Below are 22530 nucleotides of genomic sequence, written 5' to 3' on the forward strand. Positions count from 1 at the left end.
GAGGAGCGAAGAGAGCAAGGCTCGCGCCGTGCGCGAGAGATGGCGTCAGGAGCGCGCGCAGCTGGAGCAGTGCGCTGGTCCCAGCTACAGAGCTGGTTACGGCGAGGGACAACAGTGAGGCACAATGGCGACGGCCACACGAAACGCAGGAACGGGCGCCAAAAAAACTGAACTCTAAAAAAAAAGAAAATTTAAAGCAATCTATACGTTTCCTGAAAGGAACAATGTTTAGTGCATGGCTTTGTGGTGTTGCACATGCTCTAGGAGATATAAAAGAAAGGGTACCTGAATGCCGATGACGTGTGAATGATCTGTAAAGAATGATGATTTGTTCCCGTGTGCGCCTTTGTTTCAAAGTCTGCAATGATAAGATTTGAGCATGTGATGAAGGTGAAAATCTGCGATCAAAGCGACCGTAGGTGAATCTGATTTCTTTTTTCTGAACTGATTCCAAAAGGTTAATGTCACATGCGCAGTGAGGGAACCAAACAGTTGAAGTGTATTCCAGTATCAGGCGGACTAGTTATTTGTAAGCAGGTTTATATGTGGGAGCAAGTTTAGGAATATTAGTGAATCCAGCGCAGGCGGTCAATACAAGGTCAAGCACGGTAGCTTTTCACAAAGTACATCAGTTTGGCTGTGTAATAATTTGCAGTGAATTGAATTCAGAACAAACATTCAGGAGGGATGTGCATTCACATGATAAAACGGATAGAATGAGGAAACAAGAAATACACTGTATCTTTATTACTGAACTGAAACATTGCGCAGGATGTAAAGGTGTTGGATTGCGTAAAGGGCAGTGATCGTAGTTAGGTGTAGGGTTGTCCTCGATTGGTAGAAAGAAGGGAACAATATGAAAACAGGCCGACCAGGTAGGAGCTAATAAAACAAGAAAATTCAGGCCAGTGCTAAACAAATATGAGTCTTCAGAACAGGAAGATGTTAACGTAGAGATAAAGAATATAAGACCCTAACGAAAATAATTTCAGAGGCATCTGTTGAAGTTAGGGGTAAGGCACCAAGTCATGGAACGGGCAAGCTCTCGCAAGCAACAGAGGACCGCAGAAATGACTGTACAAATCTTTAATACCAGTAATCACACTAAACTGACTCGTGTCAAAACTAGGAAAGTGGAAAAGAATTAGTCACATAAAATTAAGTTTACAATATTTGACAGATTGAGAAAGCACTAAAAACAGAAGCATAAATTCATCAACACTTGGCATTGGCTTGAATGAGATCTACCATATTGCCTCCTTTACTAGATTCCTGCGGCATGGCTCGAGCTCTCAGAGCAATATGGTCCTGCCCTCAATTGTGAACAAGCATCGAGTGGTGGCGTTCGCCACCGACACTATAATCATGGGTGACATGTGGTGCCAACGGCTCGTGACTCAACGCAGGGTGTTTACGTGGTCGGTACCGCGGTGAAACCGCGGTCGGCACAATCCTTCGGGTGCACATTTTAAAGGCTGATTGCCTGTCCCTAGAATAGATGTGCCTGGAAACGTACGCTGAGCTATGATTAAAGGAGTACGGACACAAAAAAAAAAATTCACGTGTTTTTTTTCTGCTTTAATAAGTTGCTAATGACCGAGTAATCACGGCACGAAACCTCATTTACTTCAGAGCGCGACAGGTAATTATTTGCAGTCTTTTTTGTAGTGACGAGTCGAAGTTTCGGTTCCAGAGAGCAACGAGACGGGAGAAACGGGAATGTAAACAATGTGGTTACGTGTTAGCAAAAAGCCATGACGTATGCTCTGACGCGCAGCCAGCGTGCGCGACCAACTTGCTGAATATTGTCCTGCGACTGCCGCATCGGTCGGACGACCGCAGCCAATGACAACGCCGGTAGCGTGAACGTCATCGCCACGTGGTACACCCGGCGGGGCGGGCCGGCGAGCGGGCGCCTCGCCGCTCTGATCATGTCTTGTTTTTTCTCTCCCTGGTCGAAACGCGGGCCTCTTTCGCCCTGACGGCTGCACATAAATCGGCTACAATTTGTTTCTGAAACGAAATAACTTCTAGAATAAAGTGACCTCGAAAGAGTGCGAGTTATAAAACGTTGTGCGAAATTGTAAATCGTTGGCGTGATTTCTACTCGGGCGCGGTAAGCGCAGACGTGCCAGCAATCGTCTGTACACGAAGCGGCTCGCCTGACTGGCGTGTTTACTCATCGCTACTAACGGCACCAGGAAAACTAACCGTATTTTCACTTAAGAGAAACATAAATGCTCAGGCATTGATTGTGCTGATGAATTTAGGCGATTTTTTACGAGCTGCGGACGCATCGCAAGGACCCTCGGCCCCGGATAGACGGCCGGCGAGTTAGGCTTACGCTAGGCCTACATCGTCTCCCAGCGATCACAAGCTCGCCTGGCATGCTCGTTCGCTTCTGTCGGCGCCAATGAAATCAAATGTGCTGCAATTTAAGCGTGACATAACTGTGTACACGTTGTACCGATTAACATAGGCGCTTCGTTATACGAGCTGCAAGCGATCGTGTCACAAGCGCAACCGGTGTCGGATTCGATGGCCCTGCGAGCTATGCCTGCCGGCTCCTGGCCATCGGCGGCTGTCAACGGATCCGATACTGCTAACGCGGCCTTGCGGAAACACGTCTACAGTGCTCGCATATACGTGTTTATATGGTTATCGTTTGTTTCAAACAAGATAGCTGTGCAAATACGGTTCCTTTCACTTTCTGTTCGAAGTTACGCAACATTCCGAACTTCCACGTAGGGGCGCCGGTTCTGGGCGGAGCTACTCGCCGCATGCGGCAAATCGCACACGATGCGCCGTACGCCAGATCGCACGGAAAATCGCACCATTAGACGTGGCCAATCACTTAGCGACTCAGATATTGCGGCCGGCGATGGCGAGGACGAACCTAAACAAAACCCTCGCATCGGCCACGATCAATGGCAAGACACAACAAATCGGCGTTGAACGTTGTGGCTGCGCAGTCAAGCTGATAGTGTGGGAAATATCCCGATGGACACGACAAAAACTGCAGTTGCAACGACACGGAGAGCGTCCCACTGCAAGTACAACAGCTAGAACAAGCAACAACAGAGAAGAGCACATGTAAGCCGCATGGCAGCCAACGAAAATTCGTGACGTAGCCACATGACGTAGCGTTTTCTTGGCTATTTACAATCCCGCGTGATGTCAATCTCGCGAGGTGCTCTATCTTGAGGTTGGCTGCGCGCACGTACTTTAAAATTGATTTTAAATATTTTCTAAGCGATATTCGCCGCTGACATTTTATAGACGATGTGTGTGTGACCAACTAAATCGATCTCGCAAGTTATCTCGACTTCAAATGTTTGTGTCAGTACTCCTTTAAGGTTAATGGCCTTTGAGATTCGCGCGCACGCCTGATGAAGATTTCGGAAGCCACACGAGGTAATGCCCAGTGGTTCCGCCTGTCACATGTGGCGCTCGCGACCAACACTGTCCTTGGGTTCAGAGGGAGCAGTGCTAAAACAAACATGTTCGCAATATAAATTAGTAAGAGGCGACTGGAGGATTGGTGGAAGAAAAGTAGGGAAACGACAAAAGACGGAGACGTACAAAAACACAGTTCGCAATAGGGGATCAGAAAATTTGGGCGTGGTAGTTCATAGTGTTTTTTTTTTCTTTTTTCATTATTTAACCTAGGTAGGATATTAGGCAGTATAGTAGCAAGAGCTTGATGGCGCAACCCACCGCCCCGTTCCAAAGGGGACGCTCATAATATCCATCCATCCATCCACGGCGTCATCATCATCAGCCTGGCTACGCCCACTGCAGGGCAAAGGTCTCTCCCATACTTCTCCAACTGCCCCGGTCATGTGCTAATTGTGGCCATGTTGTCCCTGCAAACTTCTTAATCTCATCCGCCCACCTAACTTTCTGCCGCCCCCTGCTACGCTTCCCTTCTCTTGGAATCCAGTCCGTAACCCTTAATGAGCATCGGTTATCTTCCCTTCCCATTACATGTCCTGCCCATGCCATTTCTTTTTCTTGATTTCAACTAAGATATCATTAACTCGCATTTGTTCCCTCACCCAATCTGCTCTTTTCTTATCCATTAACGTTACAGCCATCATTCTTTTTTCCATAGCTTGCTGCGTCATCCTCAATTTAAGTAGAACCCTTTTCGTAAGCCTCCAGGTTTCTGTCCCGTAGGTGGGTACTGGTAAGACACAGCTGTTATACACTTTTCTTTTGAGGGATAAGGGCAACATGGGGGGGGGGGCTGTTCATGATCTGAGAATGCCTGCCAAACGCACCTCATCCCATTCTTATTCTTCTGATTATTTCAGTCTCATGATCCGGATCCGCGGTCACTACCTGCCCTAAGTAGATGTATTCCTTTACCACTTCCAGTGCCTCGCTACCTATCGTAAACTGCTGTTCTCTTCCGAGACCGTTAAACATTAGTTTTCTGCGGATTAATTTTTAGACCGACCTTGCCTCTCCAAGTCAGTGAGCATGCGTTGCAATGTGGGCGTCTTGCGCTGGAGTTTGAGGTATTGGCGGCGAGGAGTTACGGAGTCGCCCTCTATCGGAAGCGCCTCGCTGCCGTAGTACGAGGGATCACGTGGCGCGCTCCTCAAAGGTTTTGCTGTCAGCGCTCACTTAAAACACCACGCGGGAGCTCTCCCAGACATTTCTGTAAGTACTTTCGAAACGAGAGAAGTTTGTTATTGTCTAACTAATAATCTTAGGCAAGCAGAAAGCACAGAATGGTCTACAGACGCTATCTCTTTACCGAATACGTACAGTGAACGCCATTGCGCGCGGTCGCCGCGATGGAGTCTCCCGAACCGGCTTCTTGTGTGAAAGCTAGGTAAACGCTGAGAGCAAAATATGTGAAATATGTTCTTGTAGTGTTTGTATAACTAAATAGAGCGTAATAGAATGAAGCCTCAATGAAGCGATCGCACAGATTCGCAGCGACCGACTGCGCGTCTGCATGCTTGTCCGCGCACTGTTTCGCTTTCGCCGCGTGCGCGTTTTCGCAACGTGCCATGAGCTTTAGGCCGCAGAATGTGAGCATTTGACAGTATACAAGCAACCATTGTTGCGTGGGCGCTATCTGAGCTGTTCAAAAATAATTTCATTGTAGAGACTTCGACGCCTACGGAGACTGATGTGCCTTCGCGACGATTCAATCTTTTTTTTTCTTCTAGATTCTTGGTCGTTTCAATATTATTTCTCGAGTTGCGTCGCACTGTATGTTTATCGGTGTTCTCAGCGTGCGATTTCCCGCTGCTTCTTTTTTTGTAATCCAGTGCATTAATTCATAACACAAACATGACCATATGCCATGCTTTTTTTTAATGTGTGCTTCTTACCGCTCCCTTTCCACTCCAGTGAACTTGCCAGTATCTATAGCATCGACAAGTTCATAGACCAAACCGTCATGACATTAGTCGGGCAGCGGACTCGGGCGAGCGTCTCAGTGCGCGTTTACAGAACATCGCAGACCGGGCGCCGTAGCAGAAATCTTCATCGCGTCTGTGCTTGCTGCATACCTGAGTTGTAGCCGATGACTGTTTGCCGTTTTTATGTTTCGCGAGCCAAGCTTCACGCAGCTTCTTGTCCTGCGGCTACGTGTGAATAAGGCTGACGCCGGCCTCCGTTACGTGCGTCCGGCCCTGCGGCACCGAGCAGTAGCCTACCATGTTGCGCGCCTTCAAAGGCAGCCGCTACTTATTGTAGTGCTTTGAAGCGTTGTAAAGGAGACACTCGAAGCGGGAAAATTTCGCCACTAAATGAGGACCGCAGCGTACGAGGGAATTTAAACTCGTTTTCAGCTCGCTTCGGCGCGCCCAAAGCAGCCGACGCAGCCGCTATGTCCACGTGATCCCTCCTAGCACGTCACGCCGACGGTGGCGCCAGCTTTTCCAGTGGTGGAGCTCGAGGCCAATAGTAGCGGCGCCTGGTGGCGGCGCGCGAAACGTTATCTGGGTAGCACCAGCTTGGGTAGTACTGAGCCCTGGCTGTGGAGAAGCACGTTTCTAGCCCGAGCTTTGCGTCGATTCGCGCTTTTTACTGCCCTGTTGCGAGTGCGAAAAGGCTCGTCGCTTCTCACTGACCACGCCGACCACGCTGCGAGCTCGCCGCAGCCTATAGTTTAACGAAAACGGACTCTTCGTGTGCCGTGGGACGTATTTAAAGCTGGAAGCAGAAGGAATCGGCGACCTAGCTCAGTCTGGAAAAAGCGTCACCGTCGTTACTTCTGCGTCGTAGGCAGCCATGAACAAGAAAGCCTAACCGAATCCCAACATCAGATTCTGCCGTTTCCTTCAAGGCCTCACGAAGCGGGGCGTGGGGCGCGCTGGATAGCTGCAGTTCGTCGCGTTGGGTAAGCGAAACTTCGCGCCATGCTGACTGTTTCGCCTGTCTTGAAGCTTGCTTGATTATCTGCGTTCTAAAATTCGGTCTTTTGCACCTACAGTCCCGACAGCAGACCGACATAGCAGCAGGCATGGCTGGTGATTCACGATTCGAGACCCGGCCACAGCGACAATTAACAATTCGATCGGTGCGAAGTGGTGAAGTAACCAGGTGCGTGCAAATGAACACAAATGGTCGGGCTGATTCGGTGACAATTTTCTGCCCCACTACGAGCAGCACAGGTTAGAGAGTTAAATGTGCTCATCCTTGACCTCAAGCCAGCACGCTGAGGCAGCGCAGCAAGGTAGTATAGATTGCAGCACATCGATGTTCGATCGCTGTCATTAAAAGCTACATCAAGCGACCAGCGCACCAGCTCGCGCTGCAGCGCGATTCGCACGTACTTTACTGCGAGCTTGTATGCATTGCATCAGTTATTTATCACTTGCTAAAGGGACAGATGACCGCTACTACAGTGCAGGCATAACCACTTGTCTAGCGGCATGCAGTCAACAAAGATTGCAGGAGGCCCGCCGTTTCGCGGCATGTCGAAAGACCGCTGCCGTCGCGGCGCGTAGGATTGTGCGCTCGAGCAATTCGTACATCGCGGCGTGCTGAAAGACTGTTGCCGTCGCGGGACGTACCGTCGTTCGCTCGAGCAGTTCCGTACCCATGATGTCTGCGAATCGCTGCGGTGAATTCATTTATAGCAGGCATTTCCTCGCGTTTGTGCGCCTGAATCTAGGAGCGTGCAAACCTCACCTCAAGTTCAACTTCGTAGGCGACTCGCTTCACTTGCGATTGACACCGCGCTAAAACTTCGCCGCTTATTTCTTGAACGGCGTACACGTATGCGGCGTTGCATTATTTATTGCCTTTACGCAGCGTGCCACCCCCGAAAAAAATATTTGGCGCCCGATATTAGATGGAAGCCGTGGTACAACAAAACCGAAAGTGGCGGCTCCATATTGTAAACGTGCTTTCCGAAGCAGACGACCGAGCTTGGTACTACCCAGTTCAAGACAAAGGGCGCTTTTTAGCACCATTTTCGCTTGCTTTCGGGAATGCGGTTCTGTGTTTAAGGGCAGAGGTTCTGTCGAGACTAGAAGTAAATCAGAGAGCTGTGGGAAGGTTAGCACTAGGTGCCCACGGGAAAGCCACAAACGAAGCAGTACAGGGAGATATGGGCTGGGCATCGTTCGAAGCACGGGAAGCGCAGAGTAAAATCCTATACGAAAAACGTCTGAGGAAATTGGACGATAACAGGTGGGCAGCTAAGGTATTTAAATACCTATACAGAAAGAGCGTTGACTCACAATGGCGGAAAAGAACTAGGAAGCTAACCAGTAAGTATGCCAGACACGAGGACGAAGAAAGACAGAGCATTAAACGACAGGTTAAAAACGCGGAAGCTAAAAGTTGGATAAATTCAATGGAAAAGAAGCATACTGTGGAACTATATCGATACTGGAAACAGCAGATCAGGAAGGAAGCGTTTTATGATAACTCAAGAGGCAGTGCCCTACTCTTTTAAGCTAGATCAGGATGTCTTGGAACGCGGAGCTATAAAAAGAAATATAACGAAGAAGAAGACACATGTACTGTGTGAGGTAAATATGTAGAAACAATGGAACACCTCATACTAAAATGTGATGGTATCAAGCCCGATGTCGATGCGGCCACAGTCACCCTTCCTGAGGCCCTAGGGTTCAGAGATAATTATAGTTATGTAAATAAATATGCGGTGGAAATTAGCAAAAGGCGATTGGAGGATTGGTGGCTCAAAAGCAGAGAGGTGACATAAGGTTAAAAGGGTAGGAAGACGTATTTAAAGAAATTTGAAAAATTCAATAACACACAACACAGATAAAAATAAACATAAAAGGCAAAATAAAAAAATTGGCAGATGCTAATTAAATTAGCTTAGCTAAGCCTAGTGGATTGCGAAAACAATCTTCTGTTCAAGTTGTAGAGTTTCATACTGCTCATCGAACGTGTAGATGCAGTCTCGTCGCCATTTAAAGCATCCATAAGGCTTGCTGTCGAACGATCAGGTGTCGCCACAGTCGCGTCAGCATGCATGATACTTGTAGATGCACCCAGATCAAGAGATGTTGAACGCATTCGCCTGGCTGCATAATATGCACGCCGTTTAGCTAAACGTTGTTCCCGCTCTTCATCCGGTTCTTCCGCACGCCGCCGCTTCTTAGCTGGAGCACATCGTTGGAGATTCACTGTATACACATCATCCGACATACCGTGGAGGATTCGCTGGGACGACTGCGACATGACTGCGACGAGCCGAGTTGGGGGGCCGCTTTTCCACAGCTGGCATGACGATGGGTGGGTGGAAGGTAGGAGTGTCCCCTTTGAAACGGGGCGATGGCAGTTGCCACCATGCTCAGAGTTTTATTTTGCCTTTTATTTTTATCTGTGTTGTGTGTTATTGAATTTCTCGATTTTCTTTAAATACGTCTTCCTACCCTTTTAACCTTATGTCACCTCTCTGCTTTTGTGCCACCAATCCTCCAATCGCCTTTTGCTAATTTCCACCGCATATTTATTTACATGACTATTATTATCTCTGAACCCTAGTGCCTCAGGAAGGGTGACTGTGGCCGCATCGACATCGGGCTTGATACCATCACATTTTAGTATGAGGTGTTCCATTGTTTCTACATATTTACCTCACACAGTACATGTGTCTTCTTCTTCGTTATATTTCTTTTTATAGCTCCGCGTTCTAAGACATCCTGATCTAGCTTCAAAGAGTAGGGCACTGCCTCTTGAGTTATCATAAAACGCTTCCTTCCTGATCGGCTGTTTCCAGTATCGATATAGTTCCACACTACGTTTCTTTTCCATTGAATTTATCCAATTTTTACCTTCCGCGTTATTAACCTGTCGTTTAATGCTCTGTCTTTCTTCGTCCTCGTGTCTCGCATGCTTACTGGTTAGCTTCCTAGTTCTTTTCCGCCATTGTGAGTCAACGCTCTTTCTGTATAGGTATTTAAACACCTTAGCTGCCCACCTGTTATCGTCCAATTTCTTCAGATGTTTTTCGTATAGGATTTTACTCTGACCTTCCCGTGCTTCGAACGATGCCCAGCCCATGTCCCCCTGTACTCCTTCGTTTGTGGTTTTCCCGTGAGCACCTAGTGCTAACCTTCCCACAGCTCTCTGATTTACTTCTAGTCTCGACTGAACCTCTGCCCTTAAACACAGGACCGCATTCCCGAAAGTAAGCCCCGGCACCATTACTCCATTCCAAATACCTCTCAGTACCTCATACCTGTTGTACCCCCACAATGCCCTATGTTTCATTATTCCGGCATCTCTTCGCCCTTTTGCTATTAGAGACTGTTCGTGCTTTTCCGTGTACATCTGCCCTTTGTTTATCCATATCCCGAGATATTTGTATTCGGCCACTCGGGGTATTTCTTGGCCTTGTATTGTAAGCTCCTGATCAGTGGTATCGTTGAAAAACATCCCACCGGACTTAGCTGCATTAAAACTGAAACCTAAACTGTCTCCTTCGTCTCCACAGTAATTAACCAGAGTTTGCAAATCTTCCCGGCTATCTGCTAACGAACTGCGTCACGTAGAGCGAGCGCCTCCCCCACGGCAGCGGCGCGTGGAGGATTCGCTGGGACGATCGCGACGAGCCGAGTAGGGGGGGCGGGGGCGCTTTTTCACAGCTGGCATGACGTCACGTACAGCGAGCGCCCCTCGCGGCAGCGGCGCGCAGCTGCAACATGGAGGATAGGATCGCTGGGACGATCGCGACGAGCCGAGTTGGGGCCCTGCTTTTCCACAGCTGGTATGACGTCACACATAGGTCACGCTAAAGGTCAATGGTGGATTCTCCCGGACGACGGCCAAGAGCGGAAACCTCGAGCAGTATTGCTTTCGCAATAAAATCTGAGAATGGTGGCAACTGCCATCACACCGTTTCAAAGGGGACGCTCCTACCTTCCATACATCCATTCGCAGCATCCCTGGGCAATGCAAGAGGCCCATTGGTACCCTGAGTTACTAAGCAAAGCAATATCATCAGCGAATCGCAAGTTACTAAAGTATTCTCCATTAACTCTTATCCCCAACTCTTCCCCATCCAGGTCTCTGAATACCTCCTGTAAACAAGCTATGAATAGCTTTGGAGAGATAGAGGGGGGGGGGGGGGGGCGTCGGTGGCGCAGCCTCAAACCACACGCGCTGGGAGATGCTAAGCTATGCCCCCAAAGACCAACTCTGGGCCGCCAAGCGGGCCGAGGAAGCCGCCAGAGCTCAAGGGCTCATCGCTGACTTTGTTCGTGTTTGTTCAAGTTTAGCGCATCGTTATCATCGTGACGTAGCATTCTCGACAGAAAAGTAGCGAGCGCAGCGTTTTCAAGGAAGTCAACGCAAGAAAGACAGATGACGGTTATCGTTGTGAGACAAGATCAGCCCCAGAGAATGCAAACTTTTTAAAGAGTCTAGTAAAGTGTTAGTGTCTTCGTATTTGTCTCTAGTCTCCGCCAGAAGACCGCTTTCATTTTTCTTGGAAAACAGATGCCACTTGTTAAAAAGAAAAACCTTAGGTTTTAAAACCGAAACCTGTACGCGCCGCAAAGAACCAATCGGCATCGTCGCTTCGCAACATGCACGCGCACGGACGCACGCGCTTCGACCGAACCTGGGCCCACGCATTCCGTGCCGCAATAACCCTGCTGGTGTTCGAACGCCATTTCGGAGCTGTGTCCACCATCGAGGAACATTCATATCTTGGTAAGCTGTTCTTTTATTTCACACGACTGTCGTACTTACAATGGTGCAGCTCTCCCCCGCTCCATAAAATTCATCTAGGAAGTTCTGGTATTACCGCGAAACTTGATTTTATGGAAGCAGTGACAGTTTTGATAATGTGTTCCTTCCGTGTTCCATCACCGGTGCCACGCTGAAGTATCGTCCAGGTGATCGCTTTTGCCGTATATTTACATATCTAGATGGCGTCATTCAGTGAGTATAACTGTTCGCGAACGCACGTAAATGTAATCTCCTGGGGAATGCGTGGTTTCGTGGCGTCTCTGACGCCGTGGTCTTAGTGTGCGTGCGCTGTCCATGCACGCGCTCTTTGTTAAGGTGTAAACTGTCTGCGAGAAGTTTTAGTCGCTATTGGACGTCGCATCAATGCTCGGAAGTGTTTTATTAGGCATTCCAAGACGCCTAGCTGGCACTAAATCGTCACCGCGTTCTGAAAAAAAAAAAAAGAATCCCAACATTACCTGGATAGCTTTGCACTGGAACGCGTTTCTAAAGGTAGCGTACGCGCTTTCGAGCACGATCTCAAGAGCTTCTTTCTCTATTCTCCCGACCCTTTTGCGTATGCGACAAAAAAAAAAAAATGGAGCCTCAGACAGTGTATTTTCTTTCTTGATGCTGGATTGTGCGCCATTGCGATCGAGCACGATCGGTATTCCATATCTGTCTCGATATGTCCTCCTCGCAAACTCGAGCCATTGCTATCGAGAAATTTGAACGCGCTCGAAAGTGCCGCATATGTGACTGGGGTGGAATTTAAACAGACGCAACACCTATCGAACGTATGTGTCTGTCGCGCGTCTCTACAGCCGTGGTTAACTGCCGACGATATATCAAACTCAAGGAAGCAGGAAAATATTAACATATAGTAAGTAGTTGAGGAGTGCCAAAAGTGCCAGTGCCTATTAATTCGCGCACGCACTTTTTTTCTTTTCTTTATTTTTTTTATTGCGATAGTCGTTCGCCTTTCAAAAGCAAGTGCGCACTTCATCGTTGTCGTCTTCTGGCGTTACTGGTCACTTAAAATTTACATGCATATCTTCTGGGGAAAAAAAACAAAAACAAATCCCATCGGGGCCACCTAAGCACTTCTGACGGAGATGTGAATGCGAAAGCATTCATGTCCAATTGAACGCCGCTGAGCAGTCTTTCAACTTATGAACTCCTTGCGGTCAAGCGAGCGCGTTGAGTCGCTTGGCCAACGCCTCCTAGCTTGCACAAGGCCGGTGCACTTTGATCCGTGACGTAATGCTAACTTGCCCGACTGCCGTAGAATGTAATAGGGACGCTTGGTGAGTTTTGATTTGGCCTCATAGACTGAGGCCATGCTGAGGCACGGTTACAACGCAGGCGATTCGCAACTTTCACAGACGGTGGCACCGTCGTGCGGCAGCGGCCTGAAACAATCGAAAGATTATACTCACTGCTTTCTGCCGCCTGTTCGCGTAACATATTGGTGTTCTCTACGCTTTTCCTTCATTTTTGGTTGGTTTTAACGCGTTCGAAGCTCCTGTGGGATCCTGAAGGACGCTTAACATAGAATGAGCAAACATAGAAGTAACCGTATTTTCTGCGTGCTGCAATGCAAAAGTTATGCGGTAGGTGATGTGAGCCCTCACTCATTCCCACTGGCTGCGTCCATGAGGAAGAAATTGATTATTAAGCTGCGGATCGGCAAAGCTATCACAGAAGCAAGGTTTGCAGTGCACACTTCATGCCGGAGGACTTTTTTTGGAATATGACAGATGAGTGACGATTCCGAGCAGTTGAAATCTCGAATAGACGTACCGCTATAAAGACGCAGGCATAGCACTATATTAGGTGCAGAGAAAGAAATCATGCGCAATCCTAACTTAAATGTGTTGTACGATGATTGATGCTTGTGTTCTTGCCACTCATGCCTTTGCGGCTATGTTGGAGCGCAAACATTTTCTGTGAAGCCTTGTACCTGCTTCAAAATTTCTTGTTCTCGCTCATGCGTTCGTGCTCTGCAACGCCGGCTTGACTTTCCACCATTTTCGAACAGTGAGATGAGTTTCTCATTTGTGCATCGAAGCAAAGTGATGCAGGCGTAGAGGGACCTAGAACTCGTACTTGTCGTCGTCTTCCACTTCGATGCGCGGCTGCAACGTGTGCACAGGTGCACATGACTGCACTCGTAAGGTAACAAATCCTAGTCCAACAAACGTTAAACTACTGTGCAGTGTTCGAGTAGCGAACCCTCAACTGATTTGCATGTATATGTTTAGATAAAGTTAACTGGAAGAATGAAGCGAGCATTGCCGCGGACCGATAAATATAGGCTATGTATCGCTTGATCTGTCTGTAGGCAAGACGCGGTAAAACATACGCAGGCTGTAAAACTACCACAAGACTGTAGATTGCACAGCACGCATAAAGGGCAATAAATAAAGTACAAGGGTGAACGGTTATCATATTAGCTCGCAAAACCGGTCATATATGGGTTTTTGTTTGCTTCTTGTGTTCAACATCCAGCTTTGTGAACACAGGCAGGGATAACTAGACAAGAAATTTTCGCTCACGGACCGCTGCTCTGAGGCTGCTTTTCATGCCGTCGACGTAAAGAACTTGGATCGCGCAACAGCGCGATCCAAGTTCAGGTCATGGTACCAGTTCAAAGAGGTCGAATTAATAGAATAGCAAAGAAAAAGCACGGTCACTTGTCTTTATAGCACCGTCGCGGTAAAACTGAAACCACAGCTCGTGTGGTTTGCTTCGAAGCCGCGAAGTTTGCATGCAAAGGCCTTCAACAGTCACGGACGTTGACGTGCACACAAGATGACCAGCGTTTAGGACTTCTCGCCTTCAAGTAGGCTTCGAATGCTGCGTTCTGCTCGCCCAATGTGAGCTATTACGCAGGCTGACGACTGCGGGCACGTAAACTGAGGAGACATTTGAACTCGACTACGCGAAACATGTCACTGAGCAAGATGACCGCAGGACTGCACTGCCTGCTCTAGTTCTTAATCTTTCGGACAGCCACGTTGGATTTAAGGTGGTGCCCCCCTATAGGCCGTGAAAGTTGCGAATAGCCTGCGTGGAGAATGAACACGCAGATAACAAAGGCTTCCGAGAGCAAGGGTGACTTGTGGTCCCGGCGGTGCCCTTTCCCCTCACGCAACACCCGGCGCGCTAATGCGGCAGCAGGTGTTCCCCTGCCCGCTCTGCTCCGTCGAGGTGCGCTCGTGATGTGGTGTCTTTGCCAATAGAAATTTAGGTGCCGTTCTTACGCAATATCGCGTTAAAGGCCCTGTGTCGGAAAAAATTCGGCGTTGGCGTCGGTCGTCATTTCGAGAAAAATCATTACATACCACAACCAAAATAATTCTATTATGCGTAACCTCAAACACAAACCCCATTTCCAGCGTTTCTATTACTCATAGAACGGTGCGGCCCGCCTGGTTTCTTGCAATAATAACATCCAGATGGTACTTCCGTTCACGCATCTGCAAGAAAGCTGTGGTTGCTGGGAAGCGCGACAAGCAGCCGGGGATCTTTGAATGTTATTGCATTCCACTCTTCGAACTGAAGCGCACCCCAAATGTTTTCGCTTGTCCAGATGACAGACGCCGGCTGTTTTCACTCAATGGGTCATTCAGTGCTTTCGAATCAAAAAGAAAAAACGCATGTATGCATGCATTATATAGTAGGGCAACTATAATTGGAACTTGAATGGCTTTTATGAAATTATCTTGCCTAATTCCCATTGGATTCAGTTAGGATCATAGCAGAAGTACCTGGTTGAGATGTATTTCTTTGTGAAGTTATGTAGATATAGTTTCGCCGTGTGAAAGCTTCCAACTTCCTGCAGTCAACCTTTGGTTCACTTTCTTCGGACATACCCCAATTTGTAGCAGAAGTGTCGTCTCGTCTAATTTGCCATCAGGTCCTTCCTGCGTGGTCGTTTTGTATTTCTCCTCTCTGTGGCTCCCGTATGTGTGTATATGTCTGTGTGTTAAATGGATTTATTTATTGTGAATTTGCTTTGATCATTGCAGTGCCCTAAGTACCTATAGTTGAGAGAAAAATTTGCATGTTTACTTGATTATAACGAGCCTTCGATTATGATGTGCACCTTAAGTTTTCAGACTGACACAGAATATGCATTGTGCTCTTGATCGTAATGGGCACACAGATTTTCATATACTAAAAAAAGCACAAACTGTAATACCCTTATATTGTTCCCTCACAATATATTTTCATGGTAAGAGAGAATTATTTTGATTTGTTTGCACTCAAGAAAATAACTTTTATTTCATCTTTATCACAGGCACCCTTGGTCAAGGCTGTTTGAGGTGGGCTTAACACTGTTTGAGGTAAGCTTTGAGATTTGGACATTACGCATTGCAGTTTTTGTTTGTGCTAGATTTGAACGCACACCTTCTTGCTAATTTTTCTGAGAAAAGTGTGCTTTAAAATGAAGTAAATATAGGGTACTTTGGACAGATCGAATGCTGGTGAACTTTTTATGCTGTACGTTGAATTCCTGGTACAGACTACCGGGTACATGTTTTTTATGATGTACAGAATTTTTTCTAATCAACTGTGGCAGATAACGTAATTCTATTCCTTGAGATAGACTACTTAGAGAAATTACTTTCTCTGAAAAATTACTTGCACGAGAAGTCAAAATGAGTGATCAGTTAAGCAAATTTCACTAATTAGGTTTTTATCTAATTACTTCAGGGCACGTATTTCAATTTACGAATTGTAGCAAGTGAGTTTCCAAAGCGTATCCACTAGGAACAAATTTTCGGCCAGTGTCGAGATATAAATTCCCTAAAGAATGCAACGAAATACATGAGCGTCCCATTTATTTTTGTGCTTCAATGCATAGGTGGCATTTTCTTTGAGGTAAGTGGGACAGCAGTGCATTTTTACTGCAAGTGCGATGGCACATGTATCTAAACCAGTGCCATATCCTCAGAATTATTTCCTAGCGGATATGCCTTGCAATCGCGCTACCATTCGTAAATTGCAATTTGCCGTAATGTAATTCGTTCAAAAGTGGTGACGGTTTTTAATTGGTCATTTATGCATCTCAGTGTTTCGTACACGTAATGTTCACCGCAAGCAACGCAGCTCAATAACTAGAAGTATGCTGTTGCCACAGGTGGTTTCTAAAAATTTTGTCTAATTTAAAGAAGTGGCATCCTGTATGCTCACCCATTGCAAAAAGTACCATACACATAGATTTTTTCTGCTTCTTTTCAAGCCGGCAATAATCTCAAACATTTTTGGCATTTTCATTGTTTATTACGTTTTTGTACTGTCTCTGTAGTTATTTCCCTTTTTTTACAATATTGCTACTATCTTAACTTGCCTTTCCATTTCTTTGCACTGCATTTTTTTCGTAGTCACCAGATACCTGAAGTATTCGGAGAAAAGTGAGGAAGTTGCTATGTCTCCGGCATTTTCATTCCCTCTTTGGCCCTCCTTTAATAAAACAACAAATTGCGACTACTACGCTCTGCATTTTGCTTTCAATTCTTTTCAAACTTGTAACGACAGGAAGAAATGAATGAAAAATCTGTTTGAAGCGCTATAATTGGCCTTCTGAGAGTTTATAACAGTAGTATTTTATTGCTTTATACGATAATTTCTGGCCACGTAGCAACAGGATGGTGCTAGATTTCCTTCAACATATGACAAATCATTAGTTAACTATGTACTTTTCTGATGCAACCAGTTCAATACATGCGCCTAATGCAGGAGAAAAGAAAAAAAACTAGAGCATAGGAATGATGAGACACAAAGATCAATCAGTCAGTCATCCAAGTTTATTTGACACAAGATTGTCATCATCCATCCTATCTAACTAGCCATCCTAGCTGTCGCCAAATGCAGCTTGGCTTCTAGGCGTAGGGGGCAGTTACAAGGGTTCCTTTGCATGGTCACAAAAATAAGGGGAGGAAGAGGGTCACATACTGCTGACACACTTATTGGTCAGCCTGGTATACAATTGTTGCGAGTCACACAGTGACTGTGTCACCGAAAGCTGGATGAGCAGCGCATCTGTCATTGTTTCTGCTTTTACTTTGCGCTTCTCGAAATACGACGCGGTGAGCATGGGCCAGTCATCTGCTGTTGCTTGTCCCGGAACGCACCGCGATCTTCTCTCCTCTATTAGCTCCTCTTTTAGCTCCTCTATTATCATATAGCGCTTTTGATGAGGTGATCAATTGCTGCTTTGATCTCCACACCCGCCTGTAAATGAGTGAGATCACATGACCACATTCCCTCATTTTCGTATGGGAAGGAACCGTCGTAAACACAGTCTGTGGCGAGAAGCAGTGTTCCACTTAGGTTGCACTTTAAGTTAATTGCATTAAAAGTTTGTGTAATTTATGCTTTCTTTTAAATCTGAGAAATTTATGCCTCATATGGGGCTACAATTGTGGCCACTAACTAGTACCAATAAGGCAAAAAAAAAAAATAAATAAACAAGAACTATGAGATAAGCTCTTACAGTACCTCTATAAAGGGAAGCTGAAGAGTCTGTCGAATTCAATAAGACGCTCAGATACGGATGCGGGAACCTTATAAACCATGTAGGTAAAATTTGGGAGTTCTTTTTTTTAATTAGGAGCGACATAATCGTCGGTTAAAATTGTGCTGTAGCTCCGCCCCCCGTCGAATGCCGCGCGCTGCTGCTGATGCTGACGATGCGAGCGGAGACCGGAAACCGCGCTGTTGTGACGTCAACACTAGTGTTCCATTCCTTCGCAGCCTCCACGTCCGTGCCTGACCGTGCTTGTTTCTGCGTGCGTGCCATCGTAATCTGCTTCGATCGACCCCGCATTCCTTTGTTGGTGCGTCTGCGTGTATGTAGAGTGGTAGTATACGGCCAGCCCTGCAATTCGGCCTGCGCAGTTGCTGTATATGGCCACAGAATGAGAGAGGACTACTTGCCACTAGCAGGCTTTCTAAACGCAGCGCGAAAAGATCGGAGCAACGAAAACAAAGACGGCACGAGTGTGGACTGACTGATGATAACTGGTGTTGGAAGGCCTTATGAATACACGAACTCGCCCAAACCTGGATTTTGATGTACTGCGAGCTCCTTCGTGTCAGCATGCTGAACGGAAGGTGCATGTTTATCTTCCGCCCTTGACGCAGGTTTCGTCGCAAAGCGCCGCGAATTTGCTATTTGCACGTGTGTTGTAAAACAGCCTGCATGCAGCTACCATAACGCAGTGCAAATGTAGAGTTTGCATGTGCTGGAAAGCCGGCGCACAGCGAGAAACCGACCGTCTCACGTAGCCGACGGAATTTGCCGCCTTTACGACTTCGGTGACGAGTATTGTGCGGATGGCGCACAGATGGTCACTACACGTACTGCATGAACCGGGAAGCTTTTCACGCGTTTAAACAGTCTTTGTAGATTGCTGACAGCTTTGGACAGCGCACAAATGCCGACGATCGCATCCCCGTTTACGTTCCACAATGAGGCATGTAGGAACACAACACTACAGTTGTTTGACCGGAAACGAGCTCACTAGATCGGCGAAAGATCGGCGAGATCACTAGATCGCTTTGCAAAAAACATACTCACCAAAGAGCATTTCCAACACGAGGAGATCCCAAGACTTTGCTTTCGTTCACGTCGAAAGCACTGCTCGCACCAGCATCGTTTGCTTCTTCGAGAGGCCGGCTCTTCGCAATCGGCTCGTACGTGTAGGGAGTAACGCCGAACTCCTCAGAAAAACGCAGTCTCTCTAAATTTTCCGTTACCGTCTCAGAAAAACAGCACCAAACTACCTGGCGTCGCGCTTCATGTGTAGCGGCAGCGGTCGGTTCAGACGAACACTAGTGTTGACGTCACGAGGCGCCCGACCAATCACGGGCGGAAACGAGATGCGCGAGCTGGGCGTGTCCGCTGCTGCACTTTTCGTCGAAATAAAATATATTTGCGCTTTCTTTCGCTCAATTTCGATACGATATTCGTATACGGAGGGTTGAAAACCATTATGTACAGATGTTCACTCATTTTTTCTGGAAAACCTTTCAGCTTCCCTTTAAGGCTCAGCGACCACGAATAAATTATTCTGACTGTGATAGCTACAGCTGAAGGTAATGAAACTTTTAAGGAATATACTGCCTAGTTGATCTTCTCGATGCATGTTCTTTTTTGTTGGCATTGGTTGCATGATTGTAAACAATTCTTCCTGCTGCAGTGCACACCTGAAACCTCCTGCCAGCTGCTAAGTCCACGCAGGATGATGACACTGCTGGGCAATACGTTGGAGCACCTTAACGATGCCATGACAGCCGACAAAGGCATGCCTCTCTCCAGGCTCCAAGGCATCCTATCACAACTTCCACCATCAATCCGGGGCCGGTTCGGTGCAAAAACTGAAACCATACGGTTGGTGGCGAGACATTTTCCCAGCAAGATTGTTGTCGGTTCGGACAACAGAGTTTACACATCCACACAACCTCTCGCATCTACCAGAAACAGTGAAGCAAAGAGCCACAGTCCGGCTGACAAGAAACATCTCGACGTGACTTACGGACCCATTCAGCTCTGTAATGTCACAGGCACCATCTCAAAGTTGTTAATGCTTTATGGTTTTGTCAATTTGGTACATCCACTTCGGGCTAGTGTTTCTTTTGACAAGAGATTCTTCAAGAAAAGTAGGCACCATGACCTAACAAAGTTGTGGTTCAAGCTAGGCAATGTAGTCATATTAGATGCAGTAAAAGGTCCACCAAGCCACAGAGCTACAAATCAGGCCACTCATATAGAACTTCTAAGAAAAATTGCACATACGAGCAGCCCCGCAACAAAGCAGGCAGCGTACCAACCAGGTAGTGATGGCATCGGAAGTGGACTTCCTGGCTCAATCCAAGCCGTCAATCCAAGCCACGCATTTATATTATTCGGTGAAGACAATATAGTGTGTGCCTACTTTTCTATTGATAACATTGGCAAGTCCCTGCTTCAGCCAGAAAAGAGTTTGAATAACATATTTAGCCTCGGGGACAAGGTTCTCTTTGATGCCCAACCGAATCCAAAGTCGACTAGCTACGCCAAGTGGTGGGCCACCAATGTCATCAAATCGCAAAGTGCTCAACTTTCCCAGGCCAACGACAGCGGAGACGAAGCTTTTCTATCCGACAACGATATTGCTGAGCTTCTGCATGACTCAAAGGAGTTCTCTGCACGAAGGAAACTGTCAATCCAAGCCACGCATTTATATTATTCGGTGAAGACAATAGAGTGTTCCTACTTTTCTATTGAAAGTCCCTGCTTCAGCCGGAAAAGAGTTTGAATGACATTTAGCGTCCGGGACAAGGTTCTCTTTGATGCCCAACCAAATCCAAAGCCGACTAGCTACGCCAAGTGGTGGGCCACCAATGTCATCAAATCGCAAAGTGCTCAACTTTCCCAGGCCAACGACAGCGGAGACGAAGCTTTTCTATCCGACAACGATATCGCTGAGCTTCTGCATGACTCAAAGGAGTTCTCTGCACGAAGGAAACTGTCAATCCAAGCCACGCATTTATATTATTCGGTGAAGACAATAGAGTGTTCCTACTTTTCTATTGAAAGTCCCTGCTTCAGCCGGAAAAGAGTTTGAATGACATTTAGCGTCCGGGACAAGGTTCTCTTTGATGCCCAACCAAATCCAAAGCCGACTAGCTACGCCAAGTGGTGGGCCACCAATGTCAACAAAACGCAACGTGCTTAACTTTCCCAGGCCAACGACAGCGGAGACGAAGCTTTTCTATCCGACAACAATATCGCTGAGATTTTGCATGACCCAAAGGAGTTCTCTGCACGAAGGAAACTGTCAATCCAAGCCACGCATTTATATTATTCGGTGAAGACAATAGAGTGTTCCTACTTTTCTATTGAAAGTCCCTGCTTCAGCGGAAAAGAGTTTGAATGACATTTAGCGTCCGGGACAAGGTTCTCTTTGATGCCCAACCAAATCCAAAGCCAACTAGCTACGCCAAGTGGTGGGACACCAATGTCAACAAAACGCAACATGCTTAACTTTCCCAGGCCAACCACAGCGGAGACGAAGCTTTTCTATCCGACAACGATATCGCTGAGCTTCTGCTTGACCCAAAGGAGTTCTCTGCACGAAGGAAACTGTCCGGCATCAAAGGCTCATTCTTCCCAAGCTCCAAGATTAGGGGTCTTGTATCCACTGTGTAACCCAACGCCATGGTCCCAGTTCCAGACACAGTGACATATTGCAACAGAAGGAAGATCAGGACATTCAGCGAGCTGTTGAAAGGCAGTGCTGTCCTAGAAGATTTAGATGCCTTTATAGATGCCATCGAAGCAAAACACAACATATGATTAGCGACGCTCATGTGGAATGGTGAACGTCCCGAGCACTTCCAGCGGAGACGAAGCTTTTCTATCGCCCACCCAACCAGAAATCACCTCATAGCCCCTACACAATTCTCTCCGCAATGCCGCTTCTGCACAGAACCCAGGTCCCTCAGGTACATAGTAGGGGGTTGCAGACCGGCACCATTAAATCCTCCGAACCCTTACCCCACTGACAAGCTTTAAGAGAGAGCCTTGGCCAGCTCCAACCTCGAGGATGAGCAACGGCTGATTGCGAGGGCCTATGACGCGGCCCGAGCTCAAGGCATTCTGCAATGAGGACGCCTCTCCAAAGCTGCATTCACCCATTAAAAATGTTCATTCTCTCTCTCGCTCTTTCTGTCTGACAACGACATCGCTGAGCTTCTGCTTGACCCAAAGGAGTTCTCTGCACGAAGGAAACTGTCCGGCATCAAAGGCTCATTCTTCCCCAACTCCAAGATTAGGGGTCATGTATCCACTGTTGAACCCAACGTCATGGTCCTATGACGTATTGCAACAGAAGGAATATCAGGACATTCAGCAAACTGTTGAAAGACAGTGCTGTCCTAGAAGATTTAGATGCCTTTATAGACGGCATCGAAGCAGAACACGACATATGGTTAGCGACGCTCATGTGGAATGGTGAATGTCCCGAGCACGTCCCTGCACTTCCCATTCTCAGAGAAAATGACATCATTCGGATTGACTACATGGTCGGAATGGTTGGAGGGAGGATAGAGGTGTGCAGCCGCCTTGTGCGGCACGGGGAAAGGCCTTCAAATGCGCACCAAATGAGTCCTTCAGAGTTCTGCCTGCTGCTGAAGGCCAGGGCAGCACAGCAAGACATCCCTGCAGTGCCTGGCAAGCTCGGCACACTAGCGTAAGTTTTGGAAAGGTTTAATGTTTGGTTCAAACTACGTTTCTGTTGCCATTTTAAGTTTTACAGAGTGAACCTAGTCTACTTGCACACACCACGACTGAAT

At 47.2% G+C, this 22530-nt stretch overlaps 1 pseudogene; it reads left to right on the forward strand.

Moving 5' to 3' along the window:
• Positions 1–22530, forward strand: part of LOC142574954 (uncharacterized) — a 65627-nt pseudogene that overhangs the window by 33441 nt on the left and 9656 nt on the right.

This window comes from Dermacentor variabilis, chromosome 1, assembly GCF_050947875.1.
Source record: "Dermacentor variabilis isolate Ectoservices chromosome 1, ASM5094787v1, whole genome shotgun sequence".
NCBI classification, from domain to species: Eukaryota; Metazoa; Arthropoda; class Arachnida; order Ixodida; family Ixodidae; genus Dermacentor; species Dermacentor variabilis.